The following is a 9,874-nucleotide window of genomic DNA, read 5'->3' as shown; positions in this document are numbered from 1 at the left end:
CCATTTTAAGGCTAGGTGTGTCTGTTGGTTGTAAATAGATATTAGAGTTTGCTGCCTGGCTTTTCTTTGGCCATGGCCATGGTTCTTAGAACCAGAAAACAGCTCCATGGACAATTTTCAGGCTAGGTGTGGCTGTTGGGTGAGAATAGAGTTTAGAGTTTTGCTGCCTGGCATAACTTTGGCCATGGCAATGGTTCTTAGAACCAGGAATCAGTTCAGTGGCCCCTTTTAGGGCTAGGCATGGCTGTTAGCTGATAATACATATTAAAGGTTTGCCGGCTGGTGTAACTTTAGCCATTGCAATGGTTGTTAGAACCAAGAAACAACTCAATCACCTATTTTAAGGCTAGGCATGGCTGTTGGCTGATGATAGAATTTAGAGTTTTGCCGCCTGGCGTAACTTTAGCCATTGAGATCGTTCTTAGAACCAGAAAACAGCTCAATGGCCCATATTAAGGCTAGGCATGGCTGTTGGCTGATAATACATATTAAAGTTCTGCTGCCTGGCGTAACTTTAGCCATGGCGATAGTTCTTAGAACCAGAAAAGAGGTCAATGGTCTATTTTAAGGCTAAGCATGGCTGTTGGCTGAAAATAGATGTTATAATTTTGCTGGCTGGCGTAACTTTGGCTATGGTGACGGTTCTTCAAACCAAGGAATGGAGCTCAAAACGACTTATTTTAAGGTGGCATAACTGAAGACTTCATGCCTTGGACTGCCGTGGACCATACCGTACCCTCTTATCTGAGGTAATTCTAGCAGAGACTCTTAGATATTGTGGGATGGGGTCATTATTCTTGGGTAGTAAGGATAGCAACTGTGGTAACTTTGGGAACAGTAGAAACCTGTGGGTCTGAGGTATGTTCACGGCACAACATTCCAATTTGCTGTATCTTTCTTTTCTTTCCTGGTAGGACAAAGCCCATAAAAGCCCCTTTGTGAAATTGTTGACTTGGTTTTCTAGTCTTTGAACATCAGGTGGACATTGGGTGATGCTGATTTTTTTTTTTTTATTTCAGAGGCACTCACTGAGTAAAATCAGCCAAAACTGAAGACATCAAAAGTAAGTCACTGGTTTCATTAACTATCCAGCACCACATTTAGCTAAGAAGCCTGACAGGCACTATTGGCAACACAGATTTAATTATGGCAAAAAAAAACACCTTTGGGCCTTGCTAAAGTAGCAATGTATCTAAAACATATAAATTTCTAACTGACCTCCCCTATTTGTGGAGGTCATTCAGTTCCTGAGCTTCCAGTCTCTGATGCTCCGACTGAATGAGCCTGGTAGATGACCGCTTCCTGTCTCATTCAATCCCTGCACACATACACACAAACACACACAGAGAGAAAATTGGAGTCTCACACAGGATGGCCTTTCTGGGTCCCACTGGGTGACCCTTCCAAGTCACTGGGCGAGCAGTGAGGGCAAATCAGCCTGGAGGAGTCATGCGGGCTCAGCTGCAAGCCTCCCCCAGTCCCTGAGGACCCCCTCAGTACTCCGACTGGAAGGCAATCCTTTTGGATTACCTCCATCCCACCTTTACTCCCTGAGAAAGAATGCCAGTGCCAGCCAGACTTCTTAGCACTGAAAGTAAACATGGTGATACATTTTAATACAATGTTGTGTACAGTACAGGACAACATTTGCGGCTCAGGTTGGAAATGAGAGGTTCTTGGTGCTTTCTAAGCTTAGTGGTTTTCTTGCAGATGTTTCATTACCAACAAGTGAAGTGTTAGGGAGAAAAGAGTTTGCTCTCAACTTATGTTTTAGTCGCTTGTTGTTTCAGTGTTGGTAGAAATTGTCTTGAGGTTCTTTGGTTGAGCTATTGCTTCGTTACATGTTTGGCTTCTTTGTGAATTATTTACTGTGTGTTGGACTGATGTTAATCTTGGATCAATCTGTTAGGTTTGGGGCTTGTTGATTGTCACTTGTGTAAAGAGCTCAATGGCACATTTTAAGGCTAGGCGTGGCTGTTGGCAGAACATAGATTTTAGAGTTTACCTGCCTGGTGTAACTTTGGCCATGGCGATGGTTCTTAGAAGCAGAAAACAGCTCAACGGCCCTTTTTAAGGCTAGGCATGGCTGTTGGCTAATAATAGAGGTTAGGTGGCGGGAGTAACTATGACTGTCTTAATTGAAGCATAGTTACATGGCTTGGGCGCCTCCCCATGGTGACCGCTGGAGAAGGTATGGATGGTGTTTCTGACCCTTCATACTGGAGCTAAGATCCAAGCCACCCCCCCTGCAAGGCCAACAACCTTGTAGAGGGTTTGCTGCTGGTTGCTTGATATTACTAATGAGTCCTAGTCCCCCTGGACTTTGGGACTCCAGCAGTAGAGATGGGAGTGCGAGTGTCAGCCCAATCAAGAACTGGGTGGGGAGCAACACCATGGAAGCCTTGAGTGCTGCCAATGTCCTCCAGCTGCTAGCACCCTTGCCCAGCCAGCCCTGTTTTCTCACTTAAACATCCCCTTGAAGGCATGTTTCCTTTTCAGACTCCACCCCTCTGACCCTGGCAATCAGGGCTGCTGCCTTTCACTGAGAAGGTAGAGGCCCCATCCCTCAATGTGGGGATCGGATTGCATTTAATTATCCTGCAGCATGAATTGGCCAAGAATGTTTCCTTGAGTGAATCAGCCGTGATTATGCAGGGGTAGGGGTGGGGAGGACAGGGCACCAGAGGGGTAGTGCTGGTGGAGTACCAGCTGAAAATGCCTAAGCTAGGTCAGCTGTGATGGGGGCAGGGCAGAGGTGGTATTCAATTGGTTCGCACCAGCTCAGGCGAACCGGTAGCGGTGATTTGGCATGGGTCGCTGAACCGGTGGTGAACCCTGGCTAGCCACGCCCTTGACCTGGTTGCTCATTTGCCCCGGTTGCTCACCTAGCTTTCCCTACCACGTGGTGGCTGCGGTGCAGCTTGGGCAGATGTCCCAGGGCTGCTGCACATGCGCACTGTATGTGCAGCCGCTATACATGCTGTGCGCATGAGCAGCAGCCCCGGGACATCTGCCCACCTGCCCGCCCTCCTGGAGAACACTTTCTTCCTTCTCCCAGCGGACGTGCCTCTTCCAGCCTGACCCAGCCAGCCAGTTGGTGGCCACATGTCCAGCTGTCTTTTTCATAATGCAAGAAGCCTCCCCAAACCAGCCGACTCCTCCTCCTCCTTGGCCAAACAGAACAAACAGGCAGAGAAGGAGGGGAGTAGCCAGCAGATTGCGCTGAAAAAGAGGCGGCTGGAGACTGGAAAAAAGTCGCCTCCAGCTGCCTCTTTCGGAGTACTGCCCCACTGCACTCGAACTTGCTTGGGCAAGTCCCTTCAGTGCAGCGGGCTCAATGGGGTGGACCTGCATGGCCAGTGCCTAGGACGTGGCAGCAGCACATTGAGGATGTGCAGCAAAGCTGTTGCAAGAAGCCTATAGCCTCTGCATGGTTTTTTCGGTGCAGGAGGAAAGTATGTAAATTCAGGCAGTTGGGAAAGCTGCCTAGCCCAGAGCTGCCAGCGGGGGGTTGGGGGAGGCTGCAACACAAGCCCCGTTTGAATTTCCCAGCCCCAAAAGTGGGAGGGGAGGAAGCCCTGCCCACCGCCCCTTTGTTGGCCCTGGAAGCCTTGCCTGCTGGCTTTTATGGGCAACGCGGGACTGGAGACTGGCCGGGAAGAGCCCTTGTAACAAGAGATGCTGCCGGCCCTTAGAAGCATGTGTGTGTGTTTCAGGTGGATCTCCTCTCCTAGCTTTAGAAGGAGAGAGGGAAGGAGAAAGGGAAGGGATAGAAAGAGAGGGAAAGAGTGAGTGAGAGAAAGAGAGAGAGAGAAGAGAGAAAAAAGAAAAGAAAGAGAAAAGGAAAAGAAAGAGAAAGGAAGAAAAGGGATAGACAAAGAAAAATTGGATGGAAGGAAGGGAGAAAAAGAAAGAGGGAGGGAGGACAAAGTGAATGAGATATATGAATGAATGGATGGATATGATAGATACGTGGAAGGAGGAAGGGAGGGAGAGAGAGAAAAAGGAGAGAAAGGAAGGACACAAATTCTGGCTTCAGAAGACTCTTTGAAACAACACAGCAATCTGGGGCTGGAAGGGATCTCAGAGGTCATCTTCAAGTCCAAGGGTCTTCAAACTTGGCAGCTTTAAGACTTATGGACTTCAACTCCCAGAATTCCTGAGCTAACATGACTGGAGGAGGAATTCTGGAAGTTGAAGTCCACAAGTCTTAAAGCTGCCAAGTTTGAAGACCTCTGTTCTAGTCCAACCCTCTGCTCCAGCAGAGGATCCTTACAGAATCATAGAACAGAAGGAACCTTGGAGGCCATCTAGTCCAATCCCCTGCTCCAGGAGGAGATCATCTGGAATCTGGATTATTTTGGTGCTGAAGGGGATATTTATAAATAAAGAAATGTAGTAAAATATAGCATTAAGTAGAGAGTTACTCTATAGGCATTTGTTATCTCGCTGTTGTAAAAAAGATTTCCTTAACCTTTCACTTGTTGTAAAACAATTATAAACGCATGTCTGCAATCAGTTACACCCCTCTCCAATTCAGACACATGATTGTCCCATCTAAATCAATCTGAATCCATCTGTTTTGCTGAATTGATACATTTCACACCAGCATCACCGTCTTGTACTCTGGGGATGTAACTACCTCCATTTGGAGGAGTCCACACCTTTGAAGTATGCTGTTAGTAGCCTCCTTTAGTGGTCAATTGTGATAGATTAGATGGACAATAGGAGAAGAGATAATGAAAGGTAAACATTGCAGGGAGAGATTTGTCTTTTGCAGGAAAGATGTAAATCTAAGTTAGAGAGTTTTACAATGCAGTTACTTACAGTGCCTCTAACAGAGAGGAAAATTGGCAGAGGAGTTTATTAGGACAAGGCTGCCATGCAGAGGAAGGCAGAAATAGTCCTTCACTATGACCACAATTGAGCCCAAAATTTTGGTTGCTAAGCAAGAGTGTTAAGTGAGTTTCACATTTTACTCAATCTATGACATATCCTGGGTCTAATGGTCATGTGCAGGCTAGGGAAGTAAATCTGAAGGTGTGTGCAATGTTCTAATGTACAGAACTTCTAGTTAAATGTGTGGCAGAAAGTGGACTATGGGTGTGTTTTTCCAGACGCAGTGAGGTTGAATGTGTATAGTTTTAGAAGAGTTCTCTGTGTGTGTGTGTACATACACATACAGTAGATAATGTATCTTTTTGTGTGCCTATACACACAATATACTATGTAATATGTATGTACACATGTGGAATATATACATAGGATTAAATAGTGTATTTTGGATGTTCAGTAGTAGTAAATAGAGAGGGAAATTATATCTCTTTGAGGTGAGGAGAGGCCAGGCAAGGCATCACTTGATGTGAGTGATGTCAAGTTGGCCACTCCCACCCAATCACATGACCACCCAGCATGCCCACCCAGTCACATGACCATCAAACCACACCTACCCAGTCACATGACCACCAAGCCAAGCCCACCAAATAAGCCACGCCACTGAACCGGTAGTAAAAAAAAATTGAATCCCACCACTGGTTGGAATCTAAGACAACTGGAAGCATCAGGTTGGAAAAAACAATCTAATCACCTCTGCTTTGAGAGAGGAAGATCTCTAGAATACAAGCCTTTTTGATGCCTCCATCACTGGCTCAAATCAATAATGAAACTGTGTGAGAAAGAAAATAAACACTTAACAGTACATCCTGTTATCCTTTATGAGACAACTGTGTTTTCTCAGCAACATTTGGAGATATTTTCTACCGGAAGTGCATCAATAATGTTCTGTTGCTAGAGAAAGATAGGTTGCTAGCCAAATATACTACCTATGTATGGATATAAACCAGATCCTGTCAGATACATATTTTGGAAAGACCCTTCCCCCTGACAACGTACTTGCTATTATGTTAAGAACAGCTTTATAAGAATCCTTGAAATGAAGAATAGTGGCTAAGCAATATATTTTAACAGGGTCCTCAATATTATTGGCAATCTTCATACACTACGAGCTTTTCAATAATCCTATCTTTCACTTAATACATCTTTAAGCTAACAAATTTCCTCCCTCAATGACCTCTCTACTGCAAAGACAATAAAAACAAGGCCAATCTCTTAGTTGGGACATAGAGTTTTCTGCTTCTCTTTTGATGCCATCTACTGATCCAAATATTAGCAGCCAATGTGTCATTTTTACTTTGTATCTTAACTGAGCAGGAAGGAATGAAGTGAGAAAGAGAATAGCCTGAAACAATACATCTGCCAGGACTTCTAAAGCCCTTCTTAAAGTTCCTGCTGCTGTTACTGAGCCAGCCAGGAGCCAGGGTTGCCATTTGGCCATTTTTCCAGCCAAATTCGAGAAATCTGGCCGTATAGAAATCTGTTGGGCCGTGAAAAAAAATCACGTCTCTGGCCAAATATATTTGGCCGGAAATTTGGCCGTATGAAAGTTGCTTGGCCGTGAAATTGAAATTTTGGCCGAATACCAGTTTTCAATACAATATATTCTCATGAAAATGATTGGCCGCCACAAGTGCCGCAGGAGCAGTAGCAACAGCCTCCCTCTCTTGCTTGCTTGCCTGGCTGCCTGCCTGGCTGGGCTCCACATGCTCCCTTCAAGGGGAAATTCCATGTCTACGCCGCCATAACTTTGAGCTCAAAAGAAATCGGCCGTCCCCACAGGGTTGTAGTTTTGTTGGTTTGTGGGTTCATTTGTTTCATCTGAGGAGGGGAAGGCGACTCTACGCTGGGTGGCGGGACAGGCTCCCTTTTGGACCAAGAGGAAATTCTAGGCCGGCATCCTTTTCCCCCTGCTGCAGCATCCGTAAATTTCATGCCTACCGGGGCTTTCGCGCACTGGCTTTTCGCTCCCTCCGAGGACCGGGAGAGCCTCCCTGGCCCCCTCAAACTTCACAAAGTAACAAAGGGCAACTCCAGTTCCTCAGTAAGCCTTCTCCCCCCCACCCCTGCCACCATATTTTCTTTCTTTCTTTCTTTCTTTCTTACTGCTCGCGCCCTTTTTGCCACAGCAAAACACCCAGTTGTGCTTTGCTTGGGATCCCCATTTGAAACCTCTTCCTCTCAGTTGGTGAGGGGAGAGGGTGGCATTCCTCCTCTATCCATCGCCTCAGGCCCGGCTTACCAAAGGGAAAGAGAGGGGAAGGAAGGCGGGGTGTTAGTAGGCTTCCTGATCGCACGTGCACGGGGAGCCTTCCCGGCCTCGGTGCCGCAGTCTCGACAGAGACCATGCTGCCTCGCAAAAGAACATGGTGCCTCCTCTTCCTCCTCCTCCTTTTCCGCCCCACGTCCTCCCTGCCTCCCTGCCACTGCCTAGCCTGGATGTGAGTAAAGAAATGCAGAAATTCCCATGTCACATCACGTTGTCAAATAAAGACTATTTTTTATGATTTGATTATTTAAAAACAGTTAAAAAAACAAAAAACAATATATCCTCATGTTATATTGCATAGAAAAAATTTGGCCAGAAAATTTGGCCATGAGAGAAAATAATTCGGCTGAATTTGGCCATATTTTGACTTGAGGTAGGCCACAGAGCCAAGCTGCGATTTGGCAACCCTGGTTTTCTTACTTACAGTTTGGTAGATTTGGTTTGTTTACAATCAGAAAGATTTAAAGTGTATGAAAGAATTTACTTTCTTTTGTAAGATTGATTTTGAAACAGAATTGTGCACAAATGTTAAACATGTAATTGCTAAAATGTATAAACTTTAAAATTGAATTGAAAGTGAATTGAAATTTGAAATAGAATAAGGAATGTATAATAAAGCAGATTAAAAATTATAATAAACGGGTGGAACAAAATGACAAGTGGTTGAAAGAACTCAATTCTACTTTGCTATAATCTTAAAGATAACTTTAATAAAATTATATACCATTGCTTTACCATACCAGAAAATATACCTAGTATGTTTAAAGGTTCTTCAAATTTATTTTGGAAATGAACAAGAGGGATCATTTTATCATGTTTGGCAATTGTGCAAAAAATTTAGAAAATGTTGGGTTTGAATACATACAAGTGATTCAGAGGGTTTTAAAAATTAACATTCAACTGAAATAAAAACTTTTCCTTTGGAACTGATGGATAAACAGTTGGAAAAATAGTCATAGAATATTGTATTTATACCTATAATGTAGGACTAGTTGGTGAGAATACCCAATCTACTTGTTTGATTAAAGACAATATTTACATTTATTTATTTGCTTGTTTGTTAAATTTATTTGCAACCTAACTTGCCATAGGGCTACAATATGTGGCTTACAACAGTGAAACAGAGAAATGAAAAGAAGTATAAACATGACAGTAGCAAGATAATGAAACAATAAAATAAACAAAGAAAATGCAGCAATATGAGGTTAAAAATGGGTGGAGGGAATGCAGGGGGAAAGGAAGTGGGGTTAGTAATCTAGTAGCCATATCCAGTGTGCCCCCCCCCCAAACATTGGGTCCCCAGAGTAATTGGCTGGGCCAGGTGTTCAGGCTCTTGTGGGAGAATAGAAGGCTGGGGGGTAGATCTTGCCCTTAGGGTTAGGATGCTCCAGAAAGTAGGAACCATGGCAGAGAAGGCTCTTCTGGAGCCAGAGTTCTTTATCTGCCAATATAAGTGGGATGGGATGGACTTAGCAAGATGAGAGTTTATTGGTGACTGGAGACACCTGGTACATTTTTGCTTAAAAGAAAAAAACCAAACTTAATATTTATGGTTTTGATGATTTGTATGGTTGTTTTTTGAAAGAATAGCATCATAATGTAACTTTAGAAAGGTCTTTAGAAAGTAACTGCACTGTATTTTTAAACTGCTCTAAAAAGCAGAAGCCACTTTATTATCTTTTTTCTTTCTTTTTTATCTCTTTTTTCTTCTATTTTTATGTTACTCTTTTTGCACAATTAGTTTTTTTTTTTCATTTTTACTCTATTTGTATTGTTGTGTTTAAATTTTTTAATAATTTTTTTAAAATGCAAACTATTCTAACAAAATATAAGTTGGACAAAAAAGAAAAGGGGGCCCAGTGTTGAGAGACAAAAAGAGAGCTCTTGCATAATGTAATTAAATTTTGAGCTATGCTGTTTAGTATAATTTTGTTGAAATTGTAATATATTTCTTGGAAACAATGTTGCAATAGCATTGTTTTTAAATGTTATTCAAGGAATTGTTTTGTACTATTCTTCCTGGAAAGCAAAATTTGACCTAAAAATAGTATAATAGTGCCACCTATTGGGCTTCATGCGAACGTACAAAAACAAAATGGTCTTGTATGTGAAGACAAAGGAAGCAGCAGACATAAACAATTCATCAATACATTTTCTTGGTTTTAATAAGGGGTGGGGTAGGAAAATAAGATCCTATCCTGCTTTATCATACCAATGAATAAAAATACGGTTTCATTAATCCAGGTAAATGGAATAAAAATCACAAGTTTTCCAAAGAATTTGCAATTGAAAAAGAGTTCGTGATGAATGGGAAGGAACTTAGACAAAGCAGAATTTTATGGTCTTTATGACATCTCTGCATATTAATTTTTTTTTATTTATTGTAGTCTTTCGCTGATAGTGTCTCAAGCAAACCATTGGCAAGGTGGAAATGGTACTAGATTAAAAGGACACAGCTCCCTTTTATATTGCAGCAACTTTTAATTTGATCCGTTTTACTTCCTTTCTATACTTTTCTTACTTCCAAGAAAGCCCAGAGCAATTTTCAAGATAAGAAGAAAAAAAAGTAATATTTTTCACAATTAAAACAACTGTGTTTAAAATCAATAAATGTCAATATTAGAACAAAATATAATGCAGTGTTCTCCTGAAGCAGGCACTACATAAAAAGAATGGGATATGACTAGATGTTCGTTCTCTAGGAAAGCTAGA

This window comes from Pseudonaja textilis, chromosome 4, assembly GCF_049901715.1.
Source record: "Pseudonaja textilis isolate UNSWEBS1 chromosome 4, rPseTex1.2, whole genome shotgun sequence".
NCBI lineage: Eukaryota > Metazoa > Chordata > Lepidosauria > Squamata > Elapidae > Pseudonaja > Pseudonaja textilis.
Note: the sequence above shows the minus strand (reverse complement) of the source record.